The following is a 20,542-nucleotide window of genomic DNA, read 5'->3' as shown; positions in this document are numbered from 1 at the left end:
AGCTAAACAATGCTAATGGTTGATTTAAAGTCATACAGAAAAAAAAAGATATCTCGGTAGAGGGAAGGCTCTGGATAGTCCGTAGGCTTTCTCGATCTTGCACCCCTCCATTCCAGGGACCCCCTGAGCAGTGGCTAAAAAATGAAATCTGGATTTACCTGGGGCTTTCTCCAGCCCCCCCCTAGCTCATGAGGTCCCCTGGCATCCTCTCCTTCCCTTCCGTGCTCCTGCTGGCAGCTCTGGTAACTCGATGACTTAACGCTTCACGCCGGTCATGCGTGTGCAGGACTCTTACGGCGACCAGCGTGATGGCGCACAGGGTGCACGAGGTCAGTTGAAGTCGCCGGATTACCGGAGACAGCAGCAGGTCCACATAAGGGAAGAAGAGGATGCCGGAGGACCTCGTGGGCTATGAGGAGCTGGAGGAAGCCCCAGATAAGTCCAGATTTCATTTTCTAGCCACTGCTCAGGGTTCCTTTACTATTGTGTAAAATACAAGTAAATGTATACAAAAAGAAGTATGTTTCTTCCAGAGTAAAATGAGCCATAAATTACTTTTCTTCTATGTTGCTATCACTTACAGTAGGTAGTAGAAATCTGGCAGAACCGAGGTTTTGAACTAGTCCATCTCTTCATGGGGAATTATCAACAAGGCTTTTATTGTTTATAAAAACACTCTCTGAAAAGTATTTATACAATGATGCTGCCAAGCCCCCCTGCTCGATGCATACTTTTTTGGAAGTTGGACAGAGCAACTGCCATTCACTAAGTGCTTTTGATTTTTATGATAGTGGTCCTTTAAAGGATCTCTGTCTTGAAAATTGTAACATTTAAAATATATGTAAACATATACAATTAAAGAAAACCTGTAACAATAAAAACCTCCCCTGAGGGTACTCACCTCGGGTCGGGAAAACCTCCGGTTACTATTGAGGCTTCCCCGTCCTCCTCGGTCCCACGGCGGCGGCGATAAAACCCCCTGAACAGCGGGATGTAAATATTTACATTCCCGGTTCCAGCGCAGGCGCAGTATCGGCTCTCCGCTCGGAGGCGGAAATAGCCATTCGCTGTCGGCCCACTCTACTGCGCAGGCGGACCTGACAGAGATCGTCTATTTCCGCCTATCTCCGTGCGGAGAGCGCCCCCGCTGGAGCCATGAAAGGTAAATAAATCAGCGCTTGTCAGGCTTGTTGAGGGAGTATTGCCGGACACTTCGGGGGAGCCAGTGCTGGATTGCCTGCAGCTACAGGGGAGGGGGAAGCCTCATTGGAACCCTGAGGCTTCCCCCTCCCACGATGATTACCCCCCAGGGGAACTTTTTTTTTTTGTTACAGGTTCTTTTTAAGAAGTACATTTCTTCCAGAGTAAAATAAGCCATACATTACTTTTCTCCTATGTTGCTGTCACTTACAGTAGGTGGCAATAAGGAAAGATAGAAAATGTAGAAAAAAAAACTGGCACCAGTATGCGGCAGGGACGGAACGGCCGCTAGTGGGCTTACCTGCAGCGTGCTCTGATATACCATCAGCGTCTTTGAAAAGGAAGAGAGGAGCGGGCACTGCTGTATAAAAGTCCCTTTATTGTGGCCAGGTTACATAGTGGTTAGCAGTGGGGGGAAGGGAATGCCTGACAGCTGTTTCGCAGGTATATAACCTGCTTCTTCAGAGGCTTACAGTAGGTAGTAGAAATCTGACAAAACTGACATCTTTTGGACTAGCCCATCTCCTCATGGTGGGTTTCACAGGGATTTCTTTATTTTCAAAATGCACTTAGTGAATGGCAGTTGCTCCATCCAACTGCCAAAAAAGTGGTGTACAGTGAGCAGGGAGGCTGGTCAGCATCTTTGTATAAATCTTTTTCAGGGAGTGTCTTTATAAAGAATAAAGGCCATGCTGAGAATCCCCTATAAAGAGATGGACTAGCCCAGGCATGGGCAAACTCGGCCCTCCAGCTGTTACGGAACTACAAGTCCCACAATGCATTTGCCTTTATGAGTCATAACTGTGGCTGTCAGACTCCTGCAATGCATTGTGGGACTTGTATTTCCTTAACAGCTAGAGGGCCAAGTTTGCCCATGCCTGGACTAGCCCAAAACCTGTTGGTAATGTCAGATTTCTACTACTTACTGTAAATGCCAGCAACATAGGAGAGAAATAATTTATGGCTCATTTTACTCAGGAAGAAACATAATTCTTATTTGTATGTGTTTTAAATTTTAAGATTTTTGCGACAGTTCCTCTTTAACCATGTCGGCCCCCGGGTATTTTTCACCTTATGCATCAGAGCAATTTTCACTTTCCATTCATTCGCCAATAACTTTATCACTAATTATCACAAATACTTGATCTATATCTTGTTTTTTTCCACCACCAATTAGGCTTTCTTTGGGTGGTACATTTTGCTAAGAATTTTTTTTTTCTAAATGCATTTTAACAGGAATATTACGAAAAAATGGAAAAAATTCATTATTTCTTAGTTTTTGTCCATTATAGCTTTAAAACAATACATGCTACCATAATGAAAACGTATGTATTTTATTTGCCCATTCGTCCCGGTTATTACACCATTTAAATCATGTCCCTATCACAATGTATGGCGCCAATATTTTATTTGGAAATAAAGGTGCATTTTTTCAGTTTTGCATCTATCACTATTTTCAAGCTTATAATTTAAAAAAATGCTCGTAATATACCCTCTTTACATGCATATCAAAAAAGTTCAGGCCCTTAGGTAACTATTTATGTTTTTTTGTTGTACATTTTTTTTTCATTAAAAATTTTATTTGGGTAATTTTTGGTGTGGGAGGTAAACAGTTAATTTTAAATGTAATAATGTGTGCTTATTTTATAAAAAAAAATGTATGTAGATGTAGTTTTACTATTTGGCCACAAGATGGCCACAGTGAAAATCTTTATTTTTAGTCCTGGAAGCGAGCTCTCCAGGGGGTAGCTGGATAGAGTAATGGTTAAGGGCTCTGCCTCTGACACCAGAGGCAGGGTTCGAATCTCGGCTCTGCCTGTTCAGTAATCTCGGCTCTGCCTGTTCAGTAAGCCAACACCTATTCAGTAGGAGACCTTAGGCAAGTCTCCCTAACACTGCTTCTGCCTATAGAGCGCGTCCTAGTGGCTGCAGCTCTGGCGGTTTGAGTCCACCAGGAGAAAAGTGCGATATAAGTGTTTGTCTTTGTATAAGGAGGACAGGAAACTTTTTTCTCAGAAAGACCACGGCCTCTGAAAAGAAGCTGCCGGTCTTTCTACCGGGGACTTAAATCAATGAATGGGAACTACGTTCCCATTCATTGATCTCTGGGCTAACGGGGGGCGGCACAGGAGTGCAAGATCGCACAAAAGAGTGCGCCGCAGCACAGCAGCAGCCGCCTGGACGACAATCACGTCCAGGCGGCATAAATGGTTAAAGAGCAGTACAGAGCTTCTACACACGTGTGCTGAGATTCACTTTGACAACAGCAAATTACTAGTGAATCCAGAATCCTGCTAGCTTGCACCTAATCTGCATTGCTCACTACCTCTAATATCTGCCTCTTTTTCAATTCTAAAATGCTGAAAAGTTATTTTACATAGAAGATGAAAATTAAAGAGAAGATAACTTAGGACAAAAAGTTAATTGCATATGGGCAATCTCTACATTTTCTACTCCTCTCTCCCTCTTTCACCCCATCTTTCCTTCCTTTCCTCTTGATATCTTCCTCACTAAAAGAATTCCATTAGTGTGTCACCCTAATTATTTTAAGCATTTATATAGCATAGTAATAGTCTAATGTCCTACCTTATTATTATTATTATTATTATGTATTTATATAGCACTGACATCTTCTGCAGCACTTTACAGAGTACATAGCCATGTCACTGACTGTCCTCGGAGGAGCTCACAATCTAATCCTACCATAATACTTGTCTATTGTCCTGCCATATTATTATTATTTGATTATATAGCACCGACATCCTCTGCAGCACTTTACAGAGTACATAGTCATGTCACTGTCCTCAGAGGAGCTTACTATCTAACTACCATAGTCATAGTCAAATGTCCTACCATATTATTATTATGTATTTATATAGCACTCATCGTGTTTATTTTATGGGGAAATACTGCTTTTTTTGCGCGAGGGGAGGGGGGAGGGTGGAGCAGTGGGAGTGAGGGGGGCCAAGTAAGTTTGCCTGGTATGGGGCCCACATATTTCTGAAGGCGGCCCTGAACGCAGGAGTGCACAGGTCAGGGATATACAGTGGGTTGCAAAAGTATTCGGCCCCCTTGAAGTTTTCCACATTTTGTCATATTACTGCCACAAACATGAATCAATTTTATTGGAATTCCACATGAAAGACCAACACAAAGCGGTGTACACATGAGAAGTGGAACGAAAATCATACATGATTCCAAACATTTTTTACAAATAAATAACTGCAAAGTGGTGTGTGCATAATTATTTGGCCCCCTTTGATCTGAGTGCAGTCAGTTGCCTATAGACATTGCCAGATGAGTGCTAATGACTAAATAGAGTGCCATTTAGTAATTAGGAAAAAGAGGTGGGCACTGTGGACTTCAGTCTTAGGGAGGGTTCCACTCACTGGTGCTGGGGTGTAGGGTATCACCTCTTGCGTGCTTGGATTCAAGAAATAGATTTCATGTATACCATAAGAAAGAGAAACAATCCTGCACTGCTCCAAGGCTTTTAATTCAGTCAGCTCAATCTTCATACAATGTATTCAAGTCCATTCCATAGAAAATACATTAAGATCTGACATACCCTTCTTGAGTCCTGGCTGTGGGGCAATGTGCAGGCGGCAGCGGCCTGCCTGACGACCGTTTCGCTCAAACGAGCTTCCTCTGAGGCTCCGTGCGCTCTACACATCCCGTTATGGGGGATTTTATACTGACAAGCAGTGGCTTAGTGTTCCGGGCACGTGACGCCGCTACGCATCAGTTCCTGTCTGCGTCACCCGCGGGCACGCGTCCATTACGACGCGTGTCACGCGTACGTCTATGACAGGAAGTCCATGCGTTCCATGCTGGATTCCACCATCTCCCGTCCCCGCAGGGCGCGCACACGCCTGCCATGACGCATGTCACGACGCATATACGCCTGCCCCCGGACAGGAGAAAAGTGCGATCCCCATCAGATACCTAGGGCCCAAGTAATTTGAGTCCCAGCATCTTCCACTGGGTGGTGCTCAAATATACAGGAGAGGACAATCACTATACATATCTATAGTATCAAAACACAAATTAAAAACTGTATCTTTACTTCAACATTTGTGTAAAAACCTATATCTTAAAACATATAGTAAAAGCTATATTTCAAATAATGCATATTCAATTAAATTCGTTCAATATATATTCCATAGATTCTCTATATATGGGGATCAGGTCGTGGGTTATATAAAGGCTATTCATTTAATGCTAAGCATACATTTTCCTTGTTTAATTCTCCATTCCTGGATATTTATGCACCATATATTAAAGATTTCCCACATTCCCCCACCTTTTTGCATTATTTTATTCTAAAAACAATTTCTCAGGTTTAGCTGGACGAACAATTCAACCCTCTTCTTCATTTATTTATGGATCTAAGAAGCATTGCATATCTAAGTGGTCATTCAGACCCAAAGGTCCCATGGCATCGCTATTCACTATCCATCTACTTTCCTTCCTTAACAAACACTGTTCTCTATTACCTCCTCTATTTGGGATCGGTACTACTTCTAATCCTGCAAAGGAGAGACATGTTGCATCCCAGTCATGTTCGTTCCTACAATGTTCGATCAACCTACTACAACCCCTTCCAGTTCTTACTGACTTCACATGTTCGTTTATACGTTCTCTCATTTCTCTCGTTGTCATACCAATGTAGAACACACAGCCAGGACTCAAGAAGGGTATGTCAGATCTTAATGTATTTTCTATGGAATGGACTTGAATACATTGTATGAAGATTGAGCTGACTGAATTAAAAGCCTTGGAGCAGTGCAGGATTGTTTCTCTTTCTTATGGACTAAATAGAGTGCACCTGTGTGTAATCTAATGTCAGTACAAATACAGCTGCTCTGTGAGGGCCTCAGAGGTTGTCTAAGAGAATATTGGGAGCAACAACAACGTGAAGTCCAAAGAACACACAAGACAGGTCAGGGATCAAGTTATTGAGAAATTTAAAGCAGGCTTAGGCTACAAAAAGATTTCCAATGCCTTGAACATCCCACGGAGCACTGTTCAAGCGATCATTCAGAAATGGAAGGAGTATGGCACAACTGTACCAAGACAAGGCCATCCACCTAAACTCATAGGCCGAACAAGGAGAGTGCTGATCAGAAATGCAGTCAAGAGGCCCATGGTGACTCTGGACGAGCTGCAGAGATCTACAGCTCAGGTAGGAGACTCTGTCCATAGGACAACTATTAGTCATGCACTGTACAAAGTTGGCCTTTATGGAAGAATGGCAAGAAGAAAGGCATTGTTAACAGAAAGCATAAAAAGTCCCGTTTGCAGTTTGCCACAAGCCATGTGGGGGACACAGCAACCATGTGGAAGAAGGTGCTCTGGTCAGATGAGACCAAAATGGAACTTTTTGGCCAAAATGCAAAAAGCTATGTGTGGCAGAAAACTAACACTGCACATCACTCTGAACATCAGAGTTGATGGGAAGATGGATGGAGCCAAATACAGGGCAAACTTGGAAGAAAACCTCTTAGAGGCTGCAAAAGACTTGAGACTGGGGCGGAGGTTCACCTTCCAGCAGGACAATGACCCTAAACCTAAAGCCAGGGCAACAATGGAGTGGTTTAAAACAAAACATATCTATGTGTTAGAATGGCCCAGTCAAAGTCCAGATCTAAATCCAATCGAGAATCTGTGGCAAGATCTGAAAACTGCTGTTCACAAACGCTGTCCATCTAATCTGACTGAGCTGGAGCTGTTTTGCAAAGAAGAATGGGCAAGGATTTCAGTCTCTAGATGTGCAAAGCTGGTAGAGACATACTCTAAAAGACTGGCAGCTGTAATTGCAGCAAAAGGTGGTTCTACAAAGTATTGACTCAGGGGGCCGAATAATTACGCACACCCCACTTTACAGTTATTTATTTGTAAAAAATGTTTGGAATCATGTATGATTTTCGATCCACTTCTCACGTGTACACCACTTTGTATTGGTCTTTCACGTGGAATTCCAATAAAATTGATTCATGTTTGTGGCAGTAATGTAACAAAATGTGGAAAACTTCAAGGGGGCCGAATACTTTTGCAAGCCACTGTAATTATATAGGATATGTTGCTGCGCTCCTACACAGAGTGGAGTGCGGCCGCTGTAGAAGAAGGGTCCTGGTCTACATCAGAGGAGGAGCTGAGGATTGGGAAAGCCTCTGGAGTATCCAGAGGCGGCCTTCTGAGGAACAACAGTCCCACATAGCCAGGGGACTACGACTAGGAATAAGGATAGCAGCAATAAAAAGCCCTATTGAGTATGGGGTATGTATATTGTGAGCATCTTTTAAAGGGAATCTGAAGTAAAAATAAACTTATGATATAATGAATTGTATGTGTAGTACAGCTAAGAAATAGAACATTAGAAGCAAAGATACGAGTCTCATATTGTTTCCAGTACAGGAAGAGTTAAGAAACTTCACTTGTTTTTTATGCAAAAGAGCTACTCTGAGCTCTCTGACTAATTGCAGAGAGCAGTGCTGTTTTCTGAAACACGTATACAACAAAGAAACAGTGAAAGACAACTTCATATAAGATTTTACTGCAGGGAAGTTCAAAGGGTCATTAGCTCTGCTCTGTTTCATAGTTTAAAATGCAGAATGTAGTTTATAAACTGCAAATATTAGAGAATGGTGCAATATTATGAAATACGCTATACCATTGAAACAGCGTGTCTCTTTAAAAGCGCCTACCACCTGGCGGTGCAGGCCATCTGTGGCCACGACCAAACGTTTGCTAGTTTTAAACTGTTTTAAAACAAATTGTAAGTAAAATAATTAAAAAACACAGAAAAGCTTAACAACAATAGTGTGCTATATAATAATGTATAACTTATTGATTATGGCATAAGTAGTTCCCCATGAGAAAGAGGGAAGCTAGGACTACCCTGGTTTCTGACCAGCTGCGTCCTCCCGCAAAACAAAGTTCAGAGCTTCATGCTGGTAAAGTTCGATTTCTTTTCCCATTTTATTTTGATAAGCAAACTGTCTTGTTGTGTGTCTTTGTGCCTTTTTACTTTGTTTTTTGTGTGAATATCTTTGTATATATTTCTTTTTACACTGTTCCACTTTTTGGAAGATTAAATCTTTATTTAAAGAGAGACTGAAGCGCATAAAATTTGCTATTGTTACCTTGTAATTCGTTTCAGTACTCACTAGATGTACAGCTCCGCATCCCCGCCGCAAAACGAGCACTTTAGACCCCCCCCAAATCCCCGGGGGGCAATCCGGCCGGCGCTTCCTGGAAGGGGCAGAGCTTTCAGCTGCAGCTCTGCCTCTTCTAATGTCAATCGCGGCGGATCGACGCCTCTCCCCGCCCCTCTCACTTTTCCTTCACAGAGAGTGGCGGGTAGAGGCGGAGATCCGCACGGCAATTGACGGCAGGAGAGGCAGAGCTACAGCAGAAAGCTCTGCCTCTCAGGGCAGCAGAATCCACAAGCAACTTTGCCCCGGGATTTGGGGGGTCTAAGGCGCTTGTTTTGCGTCGCGGATGCGGCGCTTTACATCTAGTGAGACTACTGAAGCGAACTAACTGGTAAAAATAGCAATTTTTGTTCGCTTATGAGTCTCTTTAATAAGCTAGTCTTCTGATGTACTAAGCAGAGCTTTGCATTTCCTAGAGAAAGACTGAAATTTTGTTACAAGTTCAGTATCCGATTGTATGCTCAGACTGTGCCTCGCTACCGTGTGGGATTGCATTGTGTGTGTGGCGTTCTCATACTCTGGCCTAAAGCTCAAAGGTGACCCAAAGTACGTAAATGCCAGTCTGTGTGCAGGCCGCTCGGCAACAGAGTGGGAATTGTCGAAGTGTCTAGCAGCTGCTAGTGGTGGCAGAGTGTTGTTGAGGGGCGACAGCCTTGTGTTAGCTTGAATAAGGCTGCTTCCCCTCTCGATCTGGTCAAAAACCCCCATCAGGAACTGTCTCTGCAGGCTTGCTGTGGGGCCGTTTCCTGACATGTAACTGAAAATAATAATATGAGACTCTTTTCTTTGCTATGTTCTATTAATTATCCGTACTAGACCTACAATTCATTATATCACAAGTTTTTTCATTTTGCTGTCACTTTAACAGATATCTTTTATAGAAGAAATATCTACCACTCTATTAGACTACTTTAATTTAAATTCACAGGGGATACCTCATCATTAATAACTTGGAAACCCACAAACCCATTATGCAGTCACATGAAAAAGTTTGGAAACCCCTTTCAGCCTGCATTATAATTTCATCTACTGTCAACATGACAAATAATAGTGGTATTTTTTTTCATTCTGTAGTAACATCAGTTTATCAAGGTGTTTTGGAAATACAGATTTGCAAACATATGGGTACCCTTGTAATTTTGCTGATTTGAATGCCTGTTACTGCTCAATACTGATTACTTGCCACACCAAATTGTTTGGATTAGCTCATTAATAAGTTACTGGCTTGAAGAGAGGTTTCCCTAGGTGGTCCAATTGCCCCCGTTGCTGAGCGTGCCCCCCCCCCCCAAATCAGGGTCTCACAGCTCCTCTTTGTGCAGTGTGGCCACGCAGTAGCCATGCGAGACCGCTCATGAATGTGCAGTAGCACAGAGCCCACGGCTACTGCGTGGCCACGCTGCACACAGAGGAGCTGAGCGGCTCTGATATGATTAGTGACAATGCCTTGTCACTAATCTTCTGGGGGCTGCACTTAACGACGAGGGACATCAGAGCAGGGAGGGAAGCATCAATAGGATCCTGAGGCTTCCCTCTCTTTAGACACAAAAAGGAAACTGAGAGGCCACAATGGTGTAGTATGTTAGGTTGCAAGTGTTGAGTAATAGAGATGATAGAATTATACTCACAAACACGGTTTACCATTCAGAAAACCACTATACAAGCAGATGGGGAGATTAGACCTGACCCCACTCAGGTAAGAAGTCGCTCTCTGTAGACAGGAAAAAAGGGGGCTGCACCCCTCCCTCCACCAAGGGTGGACTATAATATGAACTGTAAGATGGAACAGATGCACTAGTTCAAGTATAAAATGTATTAAAAAAAACTATTTAAAAGAGAAGGTAGTGGTGGACTTTCCTCCCCAAAGTAGACACAATTCTGTTTATTATTGTCAGCAAGTAGCTTTATTCATATACTCCACTGTACGAGTATATGAATAAAGCTACTTGTTAACAATAATAATAATAGTCCACCACTACCTCCTCGTTTAAACGGATTTTAATACATTTTATACTTGTACTGGTGCCTCTGTTTCAACTTCTTTACCTATAGGTATCTCATTTTGTACCCAAGCTTCGGCTCGGGTACACTTTAAGACTTTAACTTCATAGTCAGGTGTGTCCAATCATGAGAAAAAGTATGTAAGGTGACTTTGTCCTTTTCTTTGACTCTTCTCTGAAGAGTGATACCATGGGATCCTCAAAGCAACTCCCCAAAGATCTGAAAACAAAGATTGTGCAGTTAAAATACAACTGTAGTTGCTGAGTTTAATACTAGCTGAGTTTAAGAAAATGGCAGAGCATTGAAGATTTTCCATTTATACAAAATGCAGACCTTCTTTTTCTGAAAAGACTAATGCTGACTCAGTAGTAGATTTTAGATCCCTAGGAGTGTGTAAGGGGCTAAAAAGGACCAAAAAGCTCTGTTACTAAAAAATGTCATGTAAAGCAGAATTTTGCATTTTTAAAACAGAAGGTAGATGCAATTATACAGGGTGGAGTGAGCATATGAGGTGTCCCTCAATGCATCATTGCTCAATATATGCAAATTACCCCTTTGTTGTCCCTGAAAGCTAAACACACCACCAGAACCGCTGGAATGCAATATTGTGTCAGCTTGTTAATTGTACAGAGCCATACTAATCTAACATGCATACCAGACTGTTTCAGACTTGGTTAGATTCTCATCAGTGCATGGCATGGATTAATATGGCTCGATGGAGTAGGACATGGATAATATGACTCTGTGTTTCAAGTCCTACCCCATACAGCCATATTAATCCATGCCATGCACAGATGAGGATCAACCAATCAGAAACAGTCTGTATGCATGCTGGATTAGTGTGGCTCTGTACGATTAACGAGCTGACACATAAGTGCATTCCAGCGGTTCTGGAGGTGTGTTTAGCTTTCAGAGACATAAAAGGATGATTTTAATATTCAGCAGGGATGCACTGTGGGACACAGCCCTAGTACAGCTGATACAGGTATCCCTGTACTAGGGCTGCGCTGACAGCTTTGTGGTCTTTCCTGATGGAGAATCTAGGCTGACTCCTCCTAACTGGTAAATGTCAGATCTCACTGAACCCAAATTTCTGCAATAGAAAAGAAATCAATATATGATGTATATATTTTCAAAGGTATGATGATTTTAATCAAGGAATGAGTGCAGACTAATAACTATAAATATACTTACTAAGGGCTGGTGCACACCAAAACCCGCTAGCAGATCCGCAAAACGCTAGCAGATTTTTAAACGCTTTTTTTTATTTTTATGAGGCGGTTTGCTAGCGTTTTGCGGATTGCTGCTGCGGTTTTCAGTATAGTAGATTTCATATATTGTTACAGTAAAGCTGTTACTGAACAGCTTCTGTAACAAAAACGCCTGCAAAACCGCTCTGAAGTGCCGTTTTTCAGAGCGGTTTGCGTTTTTCCTATACTTAACATTGAGGCAGAAACGCATCCGCAATCCAAAAAATGCCTCACCCAGGCATTTTTCGTTTCTGCAAAACGCCTGCCGCTCTGGTGTGCACCACCCCATTGAGATACATTGACCAAGCAGATCCGCAGCCGCAAGCGGATCTGAAAACGCCCAAAAAGCCGCTCGGTGTGCACCAGCCCTCAATCCAGAATGAGGGAATTAAAAAGTAATGTCCGGTACATAGTCATCTCCCAGATGGAACATGATCACTGTCTCTTTCTAACCATAAGTACCTCATATCAGAGGGCTCTAGTTATTTGTACCTGCAAATTAAACAAATATTACTGGTTAACATTTTACTGCAAATGTGAACTTGAAGTAATATATGGTATGAGAGTTGTTGTACAGCATTATGCTAATTTGTTGTAAACGTCTTTTATAGACTTACCAGATCTAGGGCCAGTAAAAGGTAAAGTCCAGTTAACCTCCTTGCCGGTTATCCCGAGCTCAGCTCGGGGTAACCTGCGCAGGAGGATTTCTCAGGCTCCGCTGGGCCGATTTTCAAATTTTTTTTTTGTATTGCAAGCAGCTAGCACTTTGCTAGCTGCGTACATATCCCGCTCGCCGCCGATTCGCCGCGCCGCCCCCCCCCCCCTCCAGACCCCTTGCGCATCCTGGCCAATCAATGCCAGGCAGCACTGAGGGGTGGATCGGGATTCCCTCTGACGTCCCAACGTTCATGACGTCGGTGACATCATCCCGCCCTGTCGCCATGGCGACGGGGGAAGCCGAGCAGGAAATCCCGTTCTGAATGGGATTTCCTGCTTGCAAAGATCGCCGGCGGCGATCGAAGTAGGTAGGAGGATGCCGCTTGTCAGCGGCTATCATGTAGCTAGCGCTAGGCTAGCTACATGAATTAAAAAATTATTTTTTTTAAAAAGTGCTGTGCCGCCCCCTTGCCGACAGAATTGGAGCGGCAAGAGGGTTAAAGTCCATTCCCAATGGAACATTGTGACTGGCTCTTTCCGACAGAACTGTTGTCAAATGAGTCTGGTCACTAGTAGTTCAGAGTCGGGAGAAAGTCAAGTCCAGTAGAAGCTGTGTCTGACGTGTGTCACTGGGGAAGAAGAGGGAAGAGAAGGATGTAAGAGAAGTGGAATGGTGTGATGAGGCTGAACGATTATTCCTGGGGTGGCCTGACATTTGGGTGCATGGGAGCAGTGTGGTAGCCAGGAGCCCATGCAGGGCACACACATGGTACCTCAGTGAAAATAACCTGGTCCCTTGGTACAAGTGGAACAATGCATGCTGCAGTGTAAAAAGGCAGAATTGGATCATCATCATCTTGTTTTAGGCAGTATTGTTGCGCTGCCATTGGTGATGGCCTGTTTCAGGACTCCACCTCTTTCCAGTTAATGTCTGAAAAGAATGGTTGGCTTTTGATGTCACCAGGGACTTACAGCCATCACCTGTTGTCTTGATGCAAAAGCTGTTTAAAAAGTCAGTGGTTTGATCTTCATGCCCCTGGTAGGTTGATTTTGTTTCTAGTTGCAGCACCTCATCTGCCCTTGTGAGGGCTGTGGATGAGCAGTCTCCTTTGACCTGATTGTATACAATGGCATCAAATGCAGATCAGTCCATTGCTTCAGTTATATGTCTTGTTTCTGCACAGCTAGTCCAAAATCAGTGATCTTGATATATTCATCTGCAGTTTGCATGGTGTCATCCTCTTTGAGATTTATTTACAGTATTGTATTTATAAAGCGCCAACATATTACGCAGGGCTGTACATTAGGGGTGACATACAGCAATAAGACAATACAGGAATACATGCAAACCCGATCACGCAGCACAGTATGAGTACAAGATAATGCTTTGTCAGTCACTGGATGTGAGCATGGAGATTAGGCAAGTCGAGTTCACTCAGATCCATAGGATGGGTGTACGGTAATGGGGGTGCGTGATCAGGTAGGAGACATAAGGAGGAGGACCCTGACTGAAGGCTTACAATCTAGAGGGAGAGGGGTGAGCACAAAAGGTAGGGGACCAGAGTTCATCTGCGGGTTTAGAGCACTAGTGAGGGAGGGAGGGGGGGGGGGGGTAGGCCAGAGTAAAAAGGTGAGTTTTGAGGGCCTTCTTGAAGATGTTGAAGGAGGAGTAAACCCTAATGGGGGAGGTATGGAGTTCCATAGTGTTGGAGCAGCTCTTGGGAAGTCCTGGAGGCGTGCATGGGATTGGGTGATGCAGGGGACAGTCAGGCGAAGTTCATTGGATGAGCGGAGGGAGCTAAGCAGGGAGTTAAAAGTGGCAAAGAGACGCCAGGGGTTGGAAGCTTGAGCTCCAATGAGCTTGGTGAAGTATTCCTGCTTTGTATCAGCAAGGGCAGTGAGAAATTGTAGCAGGTTAGCCTTGTACTGTAGGAAGTCCTGATTAAGTCGAGTTTTCCTCCATTTTACATTCAGTGGCATGTGTTACCCTCTGGAAGTTGCGAGTATGTGTGGTGCGCCAGGGCTGGGGGTTAGGGGGGCGAAATATCGGGGGAGCAGCTTCCTCTAGGGCCGGAGAGAGGGTTTGACGATACTGATCTGCAGCAAGATTAGGACAGGTTTGGGGGGAGAGAGTGCTTAAAGGGGGTCAACTAGGACACTAGGGTTGAGCTGACGTAAATCTCGCTGCCAATGACCAGGTGGGTGGGCGGGTGGTTGGGAGGTGCCTTCTGTGAGGAGGTTAAAGGTGAGAAGGTGATGGTCTGAGGGCGGGAAGAGTGCGATGTCAAGGTCTGTAATGGTGATGGATTTAGTGAGTATCAGGTCGAGAGTGTGACCTGCAGTGTGGGTCGGGGTGTTGGTATGTTGTACTAGGCCAAGGGAGTTGGCCATAGTGAGTAGCCGGGTCACTACGGAGTTGTTGGTTTCATCGATGGGAATGTTGAAATCCCCAAGGATGATGGTGGGGAGGTCAGATGAGAGGATGTGTTGGAGCCAGGAGACAAGGTCAAGAAAGTGAGGAAGGGAGCTCAACGGAGGTCGATATAAGATTGCTGGGAGGGGATGGTAGAGGCAGATGGTGTGGACCTCGAATGATGTAAATTGTAGCCAGGGAGGTGGGGTGAGGACACAGAAGGTGCAGGATGGGGAGAGGAGCAGACCCACCCTTCCCCCAGTCCTGTTGTCTGGTCTGGGGGTGTGACTGAGGTGAAGCCCACCATAGGAGAGGGCAGCCTCTGCGGCAGAGTCAGAGGGGGTGAGCCATGTCTCGGTGAGTGCGAGGATGGTGAGGGTTGTGGAGAGGAAGAGGTCGTGAACCGCTGTAAGTTTATTGCAAACAGATCCGGCATTCCAGAGACTGCAGGGTAAGGGGAACGTATGTTTGTGGTTGGGATGGATGGAAATGAGGTTGGGGCGAAGATGGATGTTGAGGTTGCAAGTGAGCAGGGGATGCTCTTCTGGCAGCATGCTCAGGCTGTGGCCCAGGGACAATGTGTTGGGACATTCTAACTTTTAAGCATTAGCATACCTTTGTTTTTTTATGTACACCAGAGATGCATTTTAACTAAAGATATAGCTGTAGAGTAGCTGTTAAATAGAAATCAAAACTAGTCCTTGGTAAGAGTGCTTGTAGCGGGTGCAGACAGGACCAGATATTAATTTTATATAAAAGATTCCTGTGTACACATCAGATATACAGTCACAATCAGATATGTATATCTGACTTTAAAATATGGTGACTGCTTTATTACAGCAGCACAAATAACTTGTTTGTTTGATTGGTTTATTTCATTTTTGAGGACTAAGCACAGATATTACAGTATATATGTTATTTATGATGACTATTATTTGAGAAATAGAACATTTTATCTTACTCAAAAATTGCTCCGACTCCACAGTCCTGTACAATAAAGTACAAATATTTGCCAATCACATAATAAATTATAAAAACTGAGTTTCTGTGAAGTAAAATATTAAGGCTTCCTTTACATAAGCATATGCAGGCCATGCATTTACTACCTTCCAGCTGCTACCGTACAAAGCAAGGTCAAATACTGTGCATATCATGAAAGCAAATGAACCTAGGTAACATGTTGTAGGTGCTGTCTTAATGTGCCACACTCCCTATTCCCATACAGTACATGATTGGCCATAAGCATGCACGTGTGGTGTCAGATATCAGCTATATGCGGCAAAGGAGGATTGGCTTCATGTGCTGGACATAGGAGGAACAGCTAAATGGGTATACAGGGACAGGAGGATTGGCTCTATGTGCTGGGTATAGGAGGAACAGCTCAATGGGTAAACAGGGACAGAAGGATTGGCTCTATGTGCTGGGTATAGGAGGAACAGCTCAATGGGTAAACATGGACAGGAGGATTGGCTCTATGTGCTGGGCATAGGAGGAACAGCTCAATGGGTAAACAGGGACAGGAGGATTGGCTCTATGTGCTGGGCATAGGAGGAACAGCTCAGTGGGTAAAGAGGGACAGGAGGATTGGCTCCATGTGCTGGGCATAGGAGGAACAGCTCAATGGGTAAACAGGGACAGGAGGATTGGCTCTATGTGCTGGGCATAGGAGGAACAGCTTAATGGGTAATGGGTAAACAGGGACAGAAGGATTGGGCACGTGTGCTGGGCATAGGAGGAACAGCTACTGTAAATAGGTAACTAGGGAGTAGAGGATTGAATATGTGGGCACAGGGCATAGCTGAGCACTATTGGCAACAGTATATAACTTGAAAGCCAGCTCCCAGATTTCACCCTTTTGCCAATACCTAGCGCTTGGTTATACTGTAGCCAATTACCAGTGCTCTACTGGTTACTAATTATTAACCTGTGTAGCTTTTTGCTATAGATTAAGAAACTGGAAGGTGAGAGGTTATGTAGCATGTTATGTTGCCATACGCGGATCCCCAGAAGATATTTGACAAGAGCTTTGTGGGATACGTTATCTTGGCCTCGCTCCCTGATGTGTACGACCATGGCCATACTGTACCTGCATGAGTATGGTCGCGCCTGTGCAGTAAGCTAGAGATGGAGAGGATGTTTTTTTTATGGAGAGAATGGTTTACTGCCTTATCGTTTGTAAACAATAAACCTCCTGCTTGTCAGAATACAGCAAACTATCTTTACTTTTCAAATTTCAGAGCAACCTGGGCCTCTTGCAGCCGCACTTTGTCAAAAGGCATTTTCCCTTTCAGTTGCATCTCTTGCACCCATGACCATCTGTGACTGCTGCCACACACAATCAAGGCAGGTTGAAACTTGCATGAAGGCCTCTTTTCCTAAGGAGGCTGGGTGGTGAAGTCACCGCATGGGCACTTGCATGGGTGGTAGACAGGCGGCCCCCTATGAAGTTGCATCTGAGCACAGCGGTCGCTGACCTCAGAAGCAACATGAGATTGTTTTCGGCCTTAATTCACGTGGTGTTACCAAAAGCTTCTATTCGCGGCTCCATGTAATTGCAGTCAAAAGGTGCTTGTGGCCAGGAGGTTGAACTGCCCAACAAGGACCATGCACGAACGTAAGATTTATCGCACTATATTATTTATAATACTACAGTAATGTGATTAATTTCTTAAAGTGCACATGAAAAGAGAAGCGTCTCAGGTGTACCTTACTTACCTGGGGCTTCCTGAAGCCCCCTAGAGGCCGATCGCACCTTGCCGTCTCCCCGTGTGGCTCCTGTCACCCGCAATAGTGTCCAAAAGCTTGACCGAGTCTCGCTTCGACACGCGTGCGCGGCCCACTCCCCTGTCGCACTTCTGCGGCTGGGAGCGTTCTGCGCTTGTGCAGTACTACACAGGTGCAGAACACTCTCAGGGACAGGAGCACAACAGCGAAGTGCGGCTGGCCGGGGTGCGCATGTGCAATGAAGTGCGACTCCGACAGGCTTTTGCGCTCTATTGCGGGTGACAGGAGCCACCTAGGGAGATGGCGAAGGATGAGCGGCCTTAAAGGGGCGACAGGGCAATTACAGGTACCTGTGGGAGCAGAAACGAGAATGGGGGGATTGGTGAGCATCAGGACAGCTCACCATACATGCCTGTTGCCCATTTCTCATCTTCTTTTGGGCTCTTGTATCCTTTAAAATGTAACTGTCGGGCATACAATCAAAAATCAATTCTTTATTTTTATCTGGTAAACAAGTAATAGGGATGCTAACCAGTCAATGCAAAAGTTAAAAATAACTATTACTTTACTTGTTATTAAATGATCATTCCCCAGTTTACCTGACTCTTATTTGGTACATTGCCGCACGAAGGTAGTTGCAGGGCATGCTGGGTTGTCCTTTTTAACTTCTTTACTTTCCCCTTAGACTTAAAGTGGACCCAAATTAAAAATACAAGATTTCAGAAACAAAATCTATTTTCTAAATTATAATAATAAATAGCAGCATTTTTTTCAGCTGCATGATGACAAATATAAAATATTTTACATTTATTGGAGGAATCCCTCCCTTCCTTTCATATTGCCAGGACAGAATCTAACAAACTGGTGGAGTAGGTGGTGTCCGGCAAAGGTGGAATTGCTAATGGCTGCCACCTGTATAACCCTAGTTATGAAAAGAAAAGGGTGAAAAGTATGCACTGAAATGCTCATAGGCTTGAAGGAGTGTTTATTTATATTTGTATGTGTCAGAGTGGTGCAACGAAATATTTTTAATTAAAAAAATGTTTATTTTGGGTCTACTTTAACTAATGCAGCCTGATTGGCTGTAGCCGGTTTCCCCTCCCACACCTCTGTTCCTCTCTGATTGGCCAATATTTCTCATGCTGAGACAATGCACTTTCTATTGCAGAGCTGGGTGGGAGTGCCTGAAGACTGGGAGGGGGGCAGGCAATGCATACACAATCAGGCAGAGGAGAGTAAGGGAGGAAATTACATCAGGATTGGCTTCAAGTTAGACACAGTTAAAATGGAGAATCCTAAGAAGGATTTTCTCTTTTTTTACTATAGAAAAATCACTAAAATCAAAACGCAGACAGAGCATTACATATGTTATGTAAGAAGAACAAGTATTTACCTACTTATAGATAAAGTATGGAACCTGAGACGCTTTTCGTCTCAGGTTCTCTTTAAAATTTTAATTATTAACTAGTTAGGCCTTTTGGACGTATAGTATACGTCCAAAAGGCCACATGTGCGCTCCCGCGGCCGATCGTGTGCGTGCATGCGCCCTCCGGTCCGTGGTTTGTTAGCCCGGGGATCAATGAATCGGGACATGGAGCCCGATCCTATTCTCTAGGAAGCCTTGCTCTTTCTGCCTCTTACCCCCCCAAGTCCCTCTAAGCGTACATGCTACGCTTAGAGTGATGTAATGTAAACAAACTCATGGTTGCCATCTTGTGGCCAAATAGTAAAACTACATCTACATGTTAAAAAAATAAACACAGATTTACATAAACAATTACTATTTACATCCCACCCTCCCAAAAATACCCAAATAAAATGTTTAATTAAAAAAAAAAATGACAATAAAAAAACATAAATATTTACCTAAGGGTCTAAACTTTTTAAATATCCATGTAAAGATGAAATATTTCTTCTATAATTTTTTTTAATTATAAGCTTGTAAATAGTGATGGATGCAAAACGGAAAAAATGCACTTTTATTTCCAAATAAAATATTGTCGCTATACATTGTGATAGGGACATAATTTAAACGGTGTTATACCCGGGACTATTAGGCAAATGGCAAATTAGTGGGTTTTAATTGTGGAGGCATTTATTTTTTTAAAACTATAATGGCTGAAACCTGAGAAATCATGACATTTTTCAGTTTGTTTTTTATTCTTCCTGTTAAAATGCATTTACAGTAAAGTAGCTCTTAGCAAAATGTAATGGCAGTATTTGTATAGTGCCTTTCTCCTGTCGGACTCAAAGCGATTGCGAGGCAGCCACTAGAGCGCACTCAGTAGGCAGTAGCAGTGTTAAGGAGACTTGCCCAAGAAACTCCTTACTGAAATAGGTACTGGCTTACTGAACAGGCAGAGCCGAGATTTGAACCCAGGTCTCCTGTGTCCATTACACTATCCAGCCACTGCACCACCCAAAGAAAGCCTAATTGGTGGCGGAAAAAACAAGATATAGATCAGTTCATTGTGATAAGTAGTGATAAAGTTATACACGACTGAGGGCTGAAGTGGTAAATGAAATTAACCAGAAGTGCTGGTTATTAAGCATACTAACAGAAATTATCAAATTACCAGCAACATACACACACTGTACACAAAGCCACACAATGTACAATTCTAAACTGCAGCCAGCAACCACCAATTTTCTAGTGATAATACAGTGCGTACCACACTTCCAGTCACACCTTCATAATAACACCTTCGGTTACATATAAGTAGAAAAAATATATTCATTTTTCAAATCATCTTGGTCCTTTTCCTATTACTAATATAGCGTTGACATTTTCCCTAGATTAGTAGTCACTACTACGTTTAGTGATAAACAAGGCTGTAATTTTGATATCAGACATTCAGATTAGTGCAATGTAATTTAACTATACAATATAAAATAAATACAAAATGTGCAATAAAATGCAAATACATGTATTTATACAAAATTATAGACTAGGCTGAAGACAGGAACACCTGAAGAGGAAAAACGTTGATTTGTCAAGAGTCAAATGTCTCTATGCGTAGCGAGTATGCGTAGTAGTTATAACAACAAAGTACAGTAGCTCTGTCTTCAGACGTTGTTATGCA

Source organism: Hyperolius riggenbachi, chromosome 7 (assembly GCF_040937935.1).
Source record: "Hyperolius riggenbachi isolate aHypRig1 chromosome 7, aHypRig1.pri, whole genome shotgun sequence".
In the NCBI taxonomy this organism is placed as follows: Eukaryota; Metazoa; Chordata; class Amphibia; order Anura; family Hyperoliidae; genus Hyperolius; species Hyperolius riggenbachi.
This window is presented reverse-complemented; position numbering follows the sequence as displayed.